Below are 17384 nucleotides of genomic sequence, written 5' to 3'. Positions count from 1 at the left end.
TTTTTTTTTAAAATATTTTATTTATTTGAGAGAGAGCGAGTACATGAGAGGGGGGAGGGTCAGAGGGAGAAGCAGACTCCCTGCCGAGCAGGGAGCCGGATGCGGGACTCGATCCCGGGACTCCAGGATCATGACCTGAGCCGAAGGCAGTCGCTTAACCAACTGAGCCACCCAGGCGCCCTAAAAAAATGATCTTAAGAGGTGTATGAACTGAGATATTTGAAGATCACTCTATTGCTCATCTATTACTGTTTGGCCAGTCCGAGAATGTAGACCTGTCATCCAAACTTTTAAGTTCCAGATGGGAAAGCTGAATCCTAGAGAAGTGACGTGACTTGCCTAAGGACACACAGCAACACAGCAACCCCGGCAGGACCCATGAGGACACTCTTCAGACATACCATCTCTAACCCCAGCGTCTTGAAAACACGCTATCCCCACGCCACTACTCAGCCTTCAGTTCACTTCCTAGACCCACTCCATCCCCATCGGCCCCTGAGATTGGGTTAAATGCTGTTCCAACAAGTTCTTCTGTCTGTGCTGCCCCTTAGCAAACTCCTCCAACTACCCTGTCATGACATATTTACTTGTTTGCAGCCCCCTAGACTGTAAGCCTTATGAGGCAGGAACTACTTGCGTGCTTCTCACGCTGTGCTTCTGTGACTAGTGCAGAGCTGACCTCCTGAGGTACTCAAAATATTTGTTAAATGAATGAGCCAATCAAATCATGGATTTTTTTTTGTCCCACTGAAGATTTTACTTAAGGTAAGCACCTGAGCCTCCTATGGAGGACAACTGTCTTGGGACTTGCAAGACTCATTTCCATTATCCAGAGAGGGTAACTACCTTATCCTGTGATGGCTTCAGACCCTTTTGTGAATACTTCATGCTGGACATGAAGAACAGGCAAGAAAGGCCAAGAAAAATGCACAGAGGCTTTCAGGAGGCAACCATCACCTCTCCCAGCAGCCCAGGCATGTCTCCGCTTTGTCCTCAGCTGGCCAGACCCTGAGGGCTCTCCCTCTACACAGAGTCTGCTGGTAAAGCCCATGCCCGAGCACTGGGCCTTCCGGAAGTGATCCACATGTGTCCAAGTGGACCGGTGTCCACAACAGTGGGGGACCCTAACACTCTTTCAGGTAAAAGCTCTTAACCACTTTTAAGCCTATTTCCTCTGAGGCTTATTGGGGCTTATGGCCTAAGGAGAATCAGTAAGAATCTGAAAAGGAGACTGAAAACTCTAGAATTGGAAAAAAAAAAATCAATATCCTTAATTACTTGTTTTGCTTTCATTTTCATTCCACTTTTTATTTTATTAATTAATTTTCCTTCCACACAGGCTCCTAGCTTAAATATCTTCATCCAAGTCACCTCATTAGTGATTTGGCTACATCTTAGAACCCAAGTCTCTTTGTGTGTAATTAGCTAGTATCAGAGACCCTGGAAATGTAATCACATCAGAGAGAAGTATACACTTAAGAATACTAAAATCTCAGAGAGACAGAATCTGCTCCCTTAGCCTGCTGCAAGGCCTTTGCACATATGAATTCTTCTGTTCTGAATGCTCTCCACAACCCATGACTTATTCTGGTCTCATCTTGGAGAATTCAGCTCAAGCTTATTTTGGACCCACAGACCAAGTCAGGCCCCCATTACTTTCTCTCAGAACAGATTTTACTTCTTCCTCACACCCATCAGGATTGTAATTAAATAGTTAATTAGGTATTTATTCTTGAGGATCTGCCTCCCTCTTTGGAATGTAAATTCCAGAAAGACAGAGACTATCAATTCTACAGGCTGACCATTGCATCTCAAGCATATTACTCCATTCTGTACATAGTAGATGCTCAAAAAATATTTATGGCATAAATGCAACTTACTTCCTTTTCACTTCACCTTTTAAAATATTTTCAAAATCTTATTCTCCCTTCAAGGCCAAAGTCAAATATCATCTCCTCACTAAAGCCTTTTTGACAACTGTCCAACATTTAAATTAATCACTTGCTCCTTTCTATTCCTATAGCATGTTATATTTAAGACATAATAGCATCTGATTGAGCCATATGAAATTACTGTTTTTTACTAGACCAAAACTGTTGAATATCTGCAATTTCATGTGATTAAGTCTGTTTGTGCTTTCATCTCTCTTGCTAATACGTGAATTCCTTGAAAACAAGAACTGTAGTTGCTCACCTCCAATATCTGAAACATCTAACATAGGGCCCAGTACACAGCAGATGCTTAATAAATGTTGGTTATAAGAATGTCTGAGTGACTGACTAATCATTCCTCTGGTTCCATGCTGATTTCTAAAGTGACCTTTATCCACTGGACTCTACCAAATATTGGGCACTCCCTGATGACAAAATGCCTTTATGAACTTTTATTAATTTTTATGAAAAAATTCTTCTTTTAATGTTTCCAACTGGACACCTTCACTCAGAGTCAAGGAATTCATTCCCAGCTTACAGAAACCACAAGCCATGGAAAGCTGAGATTATTGCTTGTTGAGAGAACTAACATCAAGATGGATGAGATCAGTCTAATGACTCAGGTTGTGCCTGCCAAGGGACTGTGAAATTCCACGAAACACCCCCACCTTCCTCCACCTCCACCCATCCAGACAGCCAGACCCCTCTAGGGTCCATCCATCCCTTCCATGGACATGTGTTCAAAGGGGAGCTAGAATAATTACACACACTAATGATTTTGCACTGCCTAATTAGTGGTCTTGCCCACCTACCTGTGATGACAGTTAAGGTCTCAACACCTGTTGCTGGCACAGGCTCACTGCAAACAGCTCTAAATCACAGAAGAGATGACAGGTGTTCCTGAACTAGCCCTAGTGTTTTAGTTCTTCAAGAACTTAAAACTAGTTGTCTGGCAACTAAACGTGCCCTAAGGCACTTAACATATTAACCACTCGTTATTGCTCCAAAGCCCCAGGAGCCTCTTCCAATCAGCCTCAACTTTAGGAAAATTTATTCTTAAAGTTAAGTAATTGCATAAAACTTGCAGATAGATGAGGACCACAGAAAGAGAAATTGTTCTCTTCGTCGACCCTTTAGGCCGAGAAAACAACCAGCAACAAAAAGAAGAACCAGAAGAGGTTCAAGGCATTTAAGTTCAACCCTTCATTTTTCAGCTGGGTACAATAAAAATCACACACTATGTTAGTTGGAGGGTCAAAACTAGTACACTGATCTCTTCGTTGTCACTTTGTCTCCTCTGCAGCTTGGCTGTGATGTTTGAAGGTGATTCCATTTCAGAACTAATTGTGCTAGTCCCATGTCTTGGTCTGCTTGAGCTGCTATAACAAAATACCACAGATTGGGTGGCCTCACAGTTCTGGAGGCTTAAAGTCCAAGATCAAGGAGCTGGTTCAGGTCTTGGTGAGAGCTCTATTCCTGGCTTGCAGATGACTGCCTTCTTGCTGTGTCCTCACATGGCAGAGAGAGAATGGAAGCTCTCTGGTATCTCTTCTTACAAGGGCACTAATCCCATCATAAGGGCCCCACCCTCATGACCTAATTACCCCCTAAATGTTTCACCTCTAATACCATCACATTGGGAATTAAGGCTTCAACATATTAAGGAATTAAGGGGGTACACAAATATCTACATATGTGTTATAATCGAGATATTGAGGTATTCTGTCTATGTTGTCCCAAAGTGAGTAATTTCATCCTAAGTCTTTGGAATTACCCCTCGTGGGTAAGCATTTGTAATCTGAGTGGTAATTACCTTATGATCTCAGTCTCCACAAAATTTTCTTCCTAAGGTATCATTTAGCATTTTCAGGGAAATTCCAAGGAACATTGATTGAAACTTCTTCCATCCTCCCGCTCTATCTCCATTATCACACATAATAGAAACCATCTCTGATTCAGTGTATACTTAGAGTGAATTTCCCCAACTGGTCCAGACACAGATACTGAAGATGATGAATCACTAAGTAGGAGTAAATGAGAATGAGACCCACAACCAACCCTTCCCGAGTCAGCCTCATCCATCAAGGCCATAGGCCTTGAGGTTGTTATAGCTCTGCCCACTTCTCCCCAGCCCTACCAGAATTATGCATTTTTATGCTTAAATTATCATTTTATCATTTAGAATCCTTGAGAGCATAGCCTGGCTTGCCCCTTCCTTCCTTCCTTCCTTCCTTCCTTCCTTCCTTGCTTCCTTCCTTCCTTCCTTCCTTTCTTCCATTTTCTTATCCCCATCCTTTTATCCTTCCTTTCATTTTGATCCATTTTTGCTGATTCTTCCCCTGTCCATCTGACTGATGTGCAGCAACCCTTGACAAACGCATATACTTGCAAGATAAAGTTTGGCTCCTGAGCTTGACATTCAAGGCTCTGCTTCTGTCCCAAAGCTCATTTATGCTCCTGTCCATCCTCATATTTTGCTCTCCCCTCTACTAAGCCTTATAAGAAAATGGCTAAGGACTCAAAGTTCTGGTTAGAGAGATTACAGCAAGTTATTTAACCTCTCTAACCTCACTTTCCTCTTCTATAAAAAGGAGATAATAATACCACCTATGTGTTAAAAGAAATGCCATATAGAGACTCAGGACACTGCCTGGCACATGGTAAGCACTTTATAAATATTAGTAATTATTATCTCACTAAACAGTGAACACCACGAAGGTATGATCTGTGTCTGCTTTATTGTTATTGTTTGGGGGTATTTACAGCTTCACTGAGGTTTAATTGATATGCAATAAACTGTACATATTTAAGGTTGTACAATTTGATGATTTTTGAGATATTTGAAACCATTGCTGCAATCAAGATGATAAACATATTCATCACTTCCAAAAGTTTTCTCATGTTCCTTTTGAACTTCCATCCCCATGCCTATCTCAAAGCAACCACTGAACTGCTTTCTGACCCTATAGATAAGCTTACATCTTCTAGAATGCTTTATTAAAAGAAATTATGCAATAAAATACTCTTTACTGGCTTCTTTCGTTCAGTATATTTATTTAAGATTCATCATTTTGCTGTGTATATCAATAGTTCTTCCTTCTTGGGCACCTGGGTGACTCAGTCAGTTAAGCGTCTGCCTTCAGCTCAGGTCATGGTCCCAGGGTCCTGGGATCGAGTCCCGCGTCAGGCTCCCTGCTTGGCGGGGAGCCTGCTTGTCCCTCTTCCACTTCCCTGCTTGTGTTCCTGCTCTCGCTATCTCTCTGTCAAATAAATACATAAAATCTTAAAAAAAATAGTTCTTCCTTCTTATTGTTAAATATGACTTTATTATATGGATATACCACAATTTATCAATACCCCTATTAATGAGCATTTTGGGGTGTTTCCATTTTGGAGCCATTAGAAATAAAGATCCTATAAGCACCCATGTATAAATCATTGTATGGATTTATGCTTTCTTTTTCTTAGGTAAATGGAATGGCTAGACATGTGAAAGGTAGATGTTTAATTTTTTAAGAAATCACCAAACTGTTTCCTAAAATGAATGTATTAGTCAGACTTCTCCAGAGAAACAGAACCAATAAGGTGTATATATGAAGAGATTTATTATAAGGAGTAGGCTCACATGATTATAGAGGCTAGCAAGTCCAAAATCTTCAGGGTGGACCAGCAAGCTAAATACCCAAACAAGAACCAATGTTGTGGTTCAAGTCTGGAGGCCATCTTCTGTCAGAATTCATTTTTGCTCAGGGGAGGTCAGCGTTTTATTCTAGTCAAGTGTCTTAGCTTGGGCTGCTATAATAAAACATTTAAGAAAGAAACATTTATTTCTCACAGTTCTGGAAGCTAGAAAGTATCATGGTAGGGTTCTGGTAAGGACCCTCTTCCTTGCAGATGACCATTTTCTTACTATATCCCCATTTATGTGAGACACAAAGCTTTAGGGTCTCTTTTACTTCTTATAAAGGCAGTAATCCCATCATGGGATTATTTAAACCTAATTACCTCCCAAAGGCCCCACATCACACTGGGGGCTAGAGTTTCAACATATGCATTTTAGGGGGCTACAGTCCAAAACATCAGGTCTTCATCTAATTGGATGAGGCCCACTCACATTATGGAGGGCAATCTATTTTAGTCAAAGTTTACAAATGTTCATTTCATCCAGAAACACACTCACAAAAACATCCAGTTTACAAACATTCATTTCATCCAGAAACACACGCACAAAAACATCCACATAATGTTTGACCAAATACTTAACTACTGTGACCCAGCCAAGTTTACACATACTATTATCCATCACAAGTCCACTCTTTGTCAATTTGACACTATATACATCTCTTTGAGTCATAATTAATGTCCAAATGAAGGCAATAATAGGTCATACTTCCATCTGACATGATACAACTAACCTGCAAGCAACTGAAAACACACTAACCCTTTCCCAAAATAGGATGCAAAGTTCTTGGGTGATGTTTACTTTTCTTATTGATATCCCATAGCTTAAATGCTATGATGTAACTTTAATAATACTTAAATACTATAATATAAAGTCAATACATCTTACCATTACACGATTAAGAGGACATACACACATGCACACATTCACAACAAAACAAGGAAGAAATATTCATGACAACTCAGTGACTTCAATTCCCACTGTGAGGTCTGGCCCACAAAGAAGAGTGATCACAGAGCCTTCCACAGATGTCAGGGCTCCCCTCACAAATTTATTTCTCACAGTAGTGGTGAAAGGTGTGTTTTCTGCATCTTCCCAGTGTGGATGAGTTAAATGACAAGTCTACTCTAACATTCCCATCTACCTAAGCCATTGAATCCCTTCCTCTGCATTAAACTAAGGCAAGTCTAGTATTTCCAATTCATTCACTGCAGGCCACCTTTCGATCCATGTTTCAGCCAATCAATCAAACAAACTTAAGAGTTCTTCTTAACTCCTTACACTGTAACATAAAATGCAGAATCTTGGCTTTGTGAGCCTGCTCCAATGGGAATAATTGAATCCAACTTCCACCATTACCCTACTTCCTTAATATCCATTCCCATATGCATTCTAGGGTTTTTATCTGTATAAATTAGAAACCCAAGTAGTTCTTTTGGAGTATAATGTACCTCCTCATGGGTCACATGTTGTACCTTCCCTCTAGGGGCCTGCTGGGACTAGTCTAGGGCTAGAAGCAAAGAGGGTTGGGAATGGTGGGCTCTGAGGATAATCAGCATTGTCTTTCATGGCAACTGCCTCAGAGGAGACCACTACAGTTTCCTCAGGCAATGAAATGTTAATCCCCTCAATGGGTGTATAGAGGCTATTACCATGGATAGGGAAACTACAACCACTGGTAGTGGGAAAACCACTTCCACTGAGGGTGGAGAGACCTCTTCATACCAGCAAAGAAAACTCACCAGAATTTAGGGGTTCAATATCCTCAGCTTTATCTGGGTCTTCCTGTATATCCTCATTCCAACTTACAGGATTCCATTTTTTCCCTAATCAATTCTCTCACTTTAACAATACCTCTGAGAGGCTGTGCATTTTACTTGCATTGAGAGAGAGAAAGAGAGATTTTTTTTATAAGAAATTGTCTCACATGATTATGGAAGCTAAGTCCCATGATCTGCAGTCCAAAGACCTGAGAACCAAGAGAACCAGTGATATAAGTTCTAGGCCAGATCCAAAGGCAGGAAAAGACTGATGTCCCAGCTCAAGACAGGCAGAGTGAATTCTCTTTTGCTCAGCTTTTTGTTCTATTAGGCCTTCAGTGGATTGAATAAAACCCACCCCCACTGGGGAGGGCAATATGCTTTACTCAATCTACCAACTCAAATGTTAATCTCATCCATAAACACCCTTACAGACACAACCAAAATAATGTTTAACCAAATATCTGGGCACCCCATGACCCAGTCAGGTTGACACATAAAATTAACCATCACACCCGGGAAGAGCTGATGTTGCATTTCAAGTCTGAAGTCCATCAGGCTAGAGACCAAGGAAGAAACAAAGTTGCAGTTCAGTTTGGAAAGTCATCAGGCTGGAGACCCTGGGAAGGGCTGATGTTGTGGTTCAAGTTCAAAGGCCATCTGCTGAAAGAATTCCTTCTTGCTCAGGGGAGGTCAGTCTTTGGTTCTAGTCAGGCGTTCTACTGATTGGAAGACCACCTACATTATGGAGGCCAGTCTTTAAATTCACTGATTTAAATGTTAATTTCACAAAATACTCTCACAGAAACATCCAGAATAATATTTAAACAAATATCTTGGAACCATGACCCAGGCAAGTTAACACATAAAACCATTGTACTAACTGTATCATTCGAATTTCCACCAGAAATGTATCAGTTCCAATTAATCCATATCTTCACCAGTGCTTGGTGTGATCAATCTTTTGACTCTCAGCCATTCTAGTGGTCATGTAGTTCTATCTTATTATGATTATACCTGTATTTCCCTCATGTCTACTGATATTGGGTATATTTTTATTTGCCTACGTACCATCTTTCTTTGTGAAGTGTCTCTTCAAATTTTTGCCCATATGCTATTGTGTTCTTTGCTCTATGATTATGTTCTAAGGAATATTTACTTGCTCTAGATACATTGGATATATGTTTTGCAAGTATTTTCTCCCTGTTTATGGTTTGCTTTTACTTTTTCACATCATGACAGTGTGTTTCAAAGAGAAAAGTTAATTTTCACGAAGTCTAATTTTGATAAAAATGTATGGTTATTATGTTTTATTTAAGAAATCTTTGCTAACCCCAAAGTCAAATTGTTTCTTTTAGAAGTTTAAAATTTTTGCCTTTTCCATTTAGGTCTATGATCCATTTTGAGTTAGTTTTTGTAAACAGTATGAGGTTAGGATCAAGGATCAATTTTTTTGCACAGATGATGTATCAGTTTTATTGCTGCTATAACAAAATACTATAAACATCAACGTTATTTATTATCTCACAATTTCCATGGGTCAGAGCCCATAGCTTGGATTAGTTGGTTCTCTGCTGAGAGGTTCACGACGCCAAAATCAAGGACAAGGTTCAAGGGAAGAATTCACTTCCATGATCATTCAGATTGTTGAAAGAATTTAGTTCAGTAGTAGTAGGACTGGAGTCTCTGGGTTTTTTGTTTTGTTTTGTTTTGTTTTGTTTTGCTGTTCTTGGTTTCCAGAGGTCACCTGGATGTCCTGAGTCATAGCAGACTTGAAAGCTGGCAACAGGGGTGCCTGGGTGGTTCAGTCAGTTAAGTGTCTGCCAGGGTTCTGAGATCGAGCCCCACACTGGGCTCTCTGCTCAGTGGGGAACCTTCTTCTCCCTCTCCTTCTGCCTGCCACTGTGCCTGCTTGTACTCTCTTTTTCTCTCTCACTCTCTCTCTGTTAAATAAATAAATAAATAAATAAATAAATAAATAAATAAATAAGCTGGAACAATGAGTAAGGTTCTTCCTACACTCTGAATCTCTCAGACCTCCCATTTCTGCCTTCTTCTTCCACCACATCTTTCTTATTCCAGCCAGAGAAATGTTTCTGCTTTTAAGGACTCAACTGACTAGATTGGGCCCATGTGGGCAGTCCTAGATAATCTTCTTCTCTTAAATTCTGTAAACTTAATTACATCTGCAAAATCCCTTCAGCAGTAGTACCTACAATACTATTTGAATAATAAGAATACAGAATCTGGGGGAGATACCTTTAGAATTTTGCCTACCACAAATGACCATTTCTCCCAGCCCTACCTGTTAAAAATATTAACCTGTCTCCATTGAATTACCCTGGCCCCTGGGACAAATATCAATTAACAATATACACATAGGACGATTTCTGAACCCCCATTTCTATTCCACTAATCTAATTTTCTATCTTTATTCCAATCCTACATTATTTTGATTACTAGGTTTTATAATGAGTCTTGATTTCACACAGTATAAGTCTTAAACTTTGGTGTTTCTTTTTTAAAGATGCTGTAGCAATTCTAGGTTTTTGGCATATCCATATTTATTTCAATAAATCAGCTTATCAATTTCTAAATAAAGCCACTAGGATTTGCAATGGGATTACATTGAATCTATAGGTCAAAGTAAGAAGAATTGACATCTTAAAGAGATTGAGTTTTTGACCATAAGCATGGCATATTTTTTAATTTTTTGGTTCTTTTTATATTTCCCACAGTGATGTTCTGTAGTTTCAATGTGCAGGCCTTGGACATCTCTGATTATTTTGAAGCATTTTATATTTTTGATGCTATTGTAAATGCTATTGTTTCTTCAATGTCAATATCTGACTGTTTGTTGCTAGCATGTGGATATAGCATTGACTTTGCCTGTTAACCTTGTGTTCAGTCTTGCTTAACTCACTTATTAGTCCTAGTAGCATTTTGTAAATTCTTTAGGACTTTCTACGTGTATGATCATGTCATCTATGATTAAAGACAAGTTGGCTTCTTGTTACCTTTCCAATATGAATGTCTTTTAATTCTTTTTTGTGTGTGTGTTATTGCACTGGCTAGAACCTTCAGTACAATGTTGAATAGTGAGGCCAGTTATCCTTTCCTTATTGTTCATCTTAGGGACAAAGCATAGAGTCTTTCAGCAATAAGAATTATGTTGGTTGCAGGCTTTTTGTAGGTATCCTTTCTCAGATTGAGGAAGTTCTCTTCTATTCCTAGTTTATTATTTCTATTTCTAGCTGGGATTTTTGCTTTTTAATTAGGAATAGATGTTGGGTTTTTCATATGATTTTCTGTATATTGTATAGAGATCATCATATGGAGTTTTTTTCTGCTTGTTAATATGGTGAATTACATCGTTATTTTCAGAAATAAGAAGGAATAAACTATATTGATACATGCAACAACTAAAATGAATCTCAAAGTGAAAGAAGCCAATCTCAAAAGGCTACACACTATATAATTCCATTTACATGACACTCTAAATATTTTTAACAGCTTCTGCTAGGATAGTCCTCTCTGACATCACCAACAGTACAAAATTTGTTGAAAGGATTTGCCCCTGATTCTGGGTGTTGGGGTACAGAGGTTGAGTTTTTTGTTTGTGATTTTTTTCCTTTTTCATTGTTTCTTTTGTTTGTTTTTATATTTTGCTTTATATTTTTCCCATCTCTGTATATATAGTGGTGGCTGGTTCTGTAACATTTTAAAAATAGTCCCACTGCAGAAGCTGCAAGGAGAGTGTGAAAGCATCATTCTTCTAATGCCTTGGATTCTGGCCCCAGTTCTGCCTTGGTAATGGTGGGTGCCCATTCCACATGTTACTAGCAGCTGTGAGGGGGACATCAATTGAAGAAAACTTGGCATTAGGAGATGGAAGGCTGAGCATTACCTCTCTGTGCCACCTAGAAAGCTTTACTCATAGGCAAGGAATGTGGCAGCCTGCCCTCTGAGGAAATGTACCGCCCAAACATTTTCACGCAGATCATTCAATATATTGCATGGGATTTTCTGAATATGTCTAAGAAAAACATCTACATTTTCCTGGAAGGCATTAAAATTCTCACATTTGAAATGTAATCATTCGAGAATCTTGAGGGACTCTGATGATGTGTTATAAAACAGGTTATAGCATCCAGCGCACAAATTGTAGTAAAAAGCCTAACCTGGACTCTGGGAAAGGTTTTATGTGAAGACTTTGATAGTGCAGAACATCACAAAAAGAGCCACATTGGATTTGAAACAGACCTCAGCAGTGATGTCAGCAGCAGCAAAATAGCTTCTTCAGTGATAGATTGTAGTGAATCTTAATTGCAGCCTGCCAGTCAGTATTGCTGATAATTTAAAAAAATTAAAAGTTTGGTGGGGCATCTGGGTGGCTCAGTCAATTAAGCATCTGACTCTTAGTTTCAGCTCAGATTGTGATCTCAGGGTCGTGGAATCAAGTCCTTCATGGGACTCTGTGCTCAGTGCAGAGTCCACTGGAGATTCTTTCCCCTTCTCTCTTTCGGCCCCCCCATGTCCCCCTTCTTGCACACTTGCACACACATACACACACACTCCCTCTCTCATAAATAAATAAATAAAATCTTTTTTAAAAAATTAAAAGCTTGGTTAATTCTTAAACCTAAAAGAAACTCATACTGTTTTTCAGCAAACTCTTTCCATGTTCCCATTTTCTCCTCTTTATTTGGACACACGGATGAGATGGGCTGCTACTTAGCTGAGGTGCTTTGAGAATTGGAAACCCAGAGCCCCAGTGCTACCAGGGGGTTGGAGTGAAACCTGGAGTGATTTTGGAAGAATCTATCCTCTGTCCCTAGATTCAATGACAGGTATCTCCCTCTCATGTGGAAACGTCAAAAGGTGAGAGATGGGCTAGTACATCTGGTGATGGGAAGACAAAGAGAAGGAATTGCTGAGGGAGAAAGTTGCATTTCCACCAAATAGTGAGGCACTAGGACTAAGTTTTCCCTTGCCTGAAGGGTAAGCATTGAGGTATCAGGGCTCAAGTTAATGGAGGGCCTGCTGGCTGGGGTGAGGGGGCCCCAGTGGAAAGGGTGTGTGGGTGGACTGCCACCCCAGGAGAGGGTCAGCATTGGGATAACTCTCCAGTCAGAAGGTACCAACCCCAAGTATGAACTGCACCAGCCATGTGTGCCTCATCACACCTCTTCTCCTTCCCCTTTACCCAAACTCAGGAGGTGCCATCAGCAGCAGGATGTAGGGGAGGAAAAGGTGGAACCAGAAGAGAAAGATAGCCCAACCCCTCCTGCCCCAGGTTTCTGAACCAGCTATGAGGAAGGAGAGAAGCTTTGAAATAGATAACAAATTACATTTTGATTTAAATTGCCTGGAAAATTAGACTATGCCAGAGAAAGCAAAGAGATTTTCCAAGACTTCCTCTAGACTTGGAGAAGGGAAATTGGATAGAGAAGGTTTAATGGACAATGGTATGGATGCAAAATTAAGTTACTCCTGCTGGAAACCTCATGCTGTGCTTCTGCACTCTTGGGTCTGAGCAGGATTTATGAAGGATGTGCTGAGATAATAATTCCCTCAGCTCCCAGAACAACCGTGTAGGGCCTGGAGAAGCCAGAGTCTCAGGGGCTAACATACCTGGATGTCTTTGGCCATAATACAATTATTACTTTCTACGTATGCCATCACCTGAACAGTATTGGAAGCCTTGCTTATTGCTCTCTCAGCAAACTAGTTACAACTGGCAGCAAGTAATTGATTGGCATTGCTTAACACAAAGACATTTCCTATCCATCACCTCAGCAACCATAGAAGGAGTAAATAAATCACCTATCTTGTTTAACCAAGTGTTTGACCAAGTCACAAGGAATGAGCTTCATATCCTTTAGGTGGAAATGATGTCTTTTTCCATTTGCTATATGTGAAAAATATAGTATGTGCGTAATATGTTTGATTCTGTGAACTGATGTCAGAATTCTGGAAGATCCTTAAGGCCTCCAGAGGAATGAGTCAAGAAAGGGAATTTGAGGAAGGGAGTTGTGTTAAAAAACTGAAGCAGAGAGATTTGATCAGTCATTGAGCAAAGGAGCTGTCAATCATTTCTGTTCAGCAAATCTGGTCCCAGCATATTAGCTCACAACAAATTAGATACAGGAAATGAGAACCCAATGGGTGGTCCTAAAGGGAACTCAGGGTTTGAAAGGAGGTGATGTAAGGCAGGCTGACCCTGGACAAAGATGTGGCTGTCATAGAGGCCAGACCCAACTGCCATGTTAGGATGAAGGATAAAGATCAGAAACTTTAGAGAAGTGTAAAACTAGCATTTATTTCTGGCTGGTATACATGCCTCAAACAAAAACTGCACGGAGATAGAACAGGCAGAGAGGAAAAAATTGAAAGCAAAAGTAGAATCTGGAACCATAAAAGACTCCAGGAGAGAGGTAGAGGGAGAAGCAGGCTTAAAGCCCAGAGACAGAAACAAAGTGCCCAAAGCCCAGAGACAGAAACAAAGTGCCCCACTCACTTAAGGGACCAGAACAGGGTGGGTCTGAGAGACAGGGTCCAGAGGAGATGGAGCTCAGCTAGACAGGTGCTGCAGAGAAGTTTCTGGGAGAAATCGAATTCTTACCCATCATGGAAGCTGGGCCAACCCAAACCTGTCATGGGTTAGAAGTTGTTGACTGTCATTTATCCAGGTTATATCATGGACAACAAAGTAAGGATGGAGTACTTTTTAAGCCCTGGCAACCAATAACTAGTGAGTATACTCTAATAAATTTGAACTACTTTTGCTCAATTATTTCTATGTGTGTGTGTGTGTGTGTGTTTTCCTTTTGAAATGTTAATGGAGGTTTTCGCTAAACTTACATTTAGGAAGGATCAAGAGAAGAATCTCTCTCTAGGCATTGATATGGATGAGAGAAGAAATCTGGGTACTCATAGCACTTAGGTAAGGAAAAACAATATTCTCAACATACCTGCCTGGCCCCTTTCTATACATACAAAATTGAAATTACAACTCATTAAAAGTTTGTAAAATTGTCCCTAACAATTTGAAATCTGGAGAAGAACCAAAGGTCTTAAAGATAAGAATGAATCAGACTGGGAGCACCTGGGTGGCTCAGGTGGTTAAGTGTCTGCCTTCAGCTCAGGTCATGATCCTGGAGTCCCTGGATGGAGCCCCAAATCTGGCTCCCTGCTCAGCAGGGAGTCTGCTTCTCCCTCTGATCCTCCTCCCTCTCATGCTCTCTGTCTCTCATTCTCTCTCTCTCAAATAAATAAATAAAATCTTTAAAAAAAGAAAAAAGAAAAGAATGAATCAGACCGTTGGCAAAAATTTAATATCCTCATTTTTCCCCCCATAGTTTTCAGTTCAAAAGTCACTGAAATGATAGTTAACATCTACTCCATGACATACACTCTTCTAAAACCCCTTAAATGAATTATCTCATTAAATTTTCATTTACCCTTCATCATCCTTGAGGTAGGTACTATTTTGACCCTGTTTTGCAGATGAGGAAACTGAAGCTTAAAGAAGGTAATTTGCTCATGTTGAGAGCCGTCTGAGTCCAGAGGCAACATTCTTCATTCTTCTGTGTAGAAGATGCAGATGTGATCTTCACGTGCTACCGAAGTAGATCAGTTCGGTGTCTGTTTGGAGAGCAGGGTGATAGTCCACTTGTTTGAGGGGAGTCACTTGTAGTACATAATAAACAGCCAATAATTGACATAATTTTGTACTTTTCAGCCTATGGAGTTTTTTTGTTTGTTTGTTTTTAGAAAAAGAGCGCACACATGCAAGCACGAGGTGGGAGGGGCAGAGGGAGAGTGAGAGAGAGAATCTTAAGCAGGCTTCACACTCAGCTTGGAGCCCAATGTGGGGCTCAATCTCATGACCCTGAGATCATGACCTGAGCTGACCAAATCAAGAGACTGATGCTCAACCGACTGAGCCACCCAATAGCCTATGGTTTTGTCATCATATGGACAGTTCCTCTCTGAAGAGGAGGAGAGAGGAGTAATGGGAGGGCAATGTACTCACAGGGGAAGAGAGTGGGTAGTTTCAGAATTAGTGTAGCCAATAGACAACTCACCTCCATATGAAATTGTGGTGGATTATATTTTTTAATTTAAAAAAATTTCAAGGCTGAGTTAAAGGAACTTGGATAATTTTGCTATGGACCAATGAAGCTAACAAATTGTGACAGATTGCCAAAAATAGGGACTCTTCTTCACGTTCCTCCCAAAAGAACCCTAAAATAATGTATTTTGGATTTCCTAGTTCAAGGAGAGGACTAGGTAAGATCATATAATGAATGGAGCACTAACCTAGAAGGCAGGAGAACAGATTCAGGCCTGTCTTGAAGGAATAATTTTGAACTCCCTGCCTCAGTTTCCCTTCTGTAAAATAAGCCTGTTGGATGATCTCTAAAGTCCTTTTGGTGGTAGAATTCTAAACCTCTCTAACAAATTTGTTGCAATGAACAAATAAAATAAGTAATTTAAAAGTAGTAAAAGTTGTAAAAAATGACTTTTTTCGAGTTCATCTTTTTCCTCTCTATAGGTACTGGCACCACGTATCACCAGCTGCTGTTGCCACCTACAAAAGCACCAAGCAGAAACCACCTTCCCAATTAAACAGTAAATGGAACAGCTCCCCTTTTGGATGGAGGCAATGGGTAGCTGTCTACCTAGGAGGGGTTCCCTCCCAGCCTGAACAGACAGCTTAGAAGAACATTAGGAAAGTGAGCACTTTGATAAGAAAGGGACATTTTGGAGGAATATTTATTGGAAAGCAGATCTCCCTCTGTGCATGAAGTCTTGGCCTGTGCACAAGGGTGTACAGGAATCCCTATATTCTTGCAAATGGGGAATGCAGCCAGAATTTTTCTGTTTCCTATGTTTGTTTCATTGACAGGCCAGTTACCAGATCTGAAAGCTTCAAGATTCTGCCCCATTCCAATCCCGTCTGTCATTTCTATAACCTATTATTCTTTTATGAAGCTGAGTGCAGCTTGACCCTGGTAGTACACTAAGTCCAGAAGTTTACAATTCGTTGCTTAGCTTCCTGGGCAAAACGAGGCTCTTTATTTTTCTCACACGTCAGTTGCTTTGGGGGGCTCCCAGGATTGAATGTTTTGTATCTGCCTTTTTTCTGCAGCTTCTCTATTCCCTGCTGTTATCTTTGGCTCTGTTGCTATGGGCGGGAATATTTTTTTGTCCTTATTTAATAACTGCCTGGCTGCCAGAGAAGCTCATTTCTCATTGTATTGGTGGAGGATTAGCTGAGATGTTTGGGAGATATTTCCTGTATTAAGCAGCAGGGGAGAGCTTGCTGGGCCTATGCCTTCTTTTGACATAGCGTCATACTTTTTTTTTTTTTTTAACTTTCTCCCTTGGAATGTGCTGAGGCAGTTATTTGCATCCAGAGCAACAACTCCTCCCTGACACTTTGCAAATCTGCATCCCTTTTCCAGGTGCCCTTGTATAAATACTTCTTGGGGAGGCTGCAGTGAATCACAGGCAATCACCTCAGTTGAGGTGATTTTTTATATTTTGGGCTCAAGAGTGCACTGCACCACCAACCTACTTTCCAGGCTTAATCACTTTTAAACCTATTTCATACTTCGGATTCTTTGACAATTAACTCAGTGGCCATCTATTGGAGCTACGACCTCACTGACAATTAATTTGAACCAGGTATTTGGTGTTGCCTAGAAGCAATAGGATATCCAGTTAACAGTTCTGTCTGGACCTCTAAATCTAATTGCTCATAGATCTTTGGTATTCATGTGCTTGCTTGTGACAATTCTCTAAAGACAAAAAAACTGTCCGGAAAAGTTTCCAAAGGAAGACAAAAACCTATGAATTTTTGGTTCTAGGTTAGATCGAGATAAAGAATAATTGCTCAAGAATTCTTAATCGCAGGAAACAAACTGAGGGTTGCTGGAGTGGGGGGTGGGGTGGGAGAGATGGGGTGACTGGGTGATAGACACTGGGGAGGGTATGTGCTCT

The 17384-nt window shown here is 40.4% G+C and overlaps 1 long non-coding RNA gene across 1 annotated transcript in view; it reads left to right on the top strand.

Moving 5' to 3' along the window:
• The window catches only part of LOC118013406, a 49328-nt gene extending 48436 nt beyond the window's left edge, over positions 1 to 892 (top strand). Inside the window, exon 6 of the long non-coding RNA XR_004680005.1 lies at positions 754 to 892. This is a non-coding gene — a long non-coding RNA (uncharacterized LOC118013406). The remainder of the gene's footprint in view (positions 1 to 753) is intronic.
• The last annotated feature ends 16492 nt before the right edge of the window (positions 893 to 17384 follow it).

Source organism: Mirounga leonina, unplaced genomic scaffold (assembly GCF_011800145.1).
Source record: "Mirounga leonina isolate KUSES-001 unplaced genomic scaffold, KU_Mleo_1.0 Mir_153, whole genome shotgun sequence".
In the NCBI taxonomy this organism is placed as follows: Eukaryota; Metazoa; Chordata; class Mammalia; order Carnivora; family Phocidae; genus Mirounga; species Mirounga leonina.
This window is presented reverse-complemented; position numbering and strand designations above follow the sequence as displayed.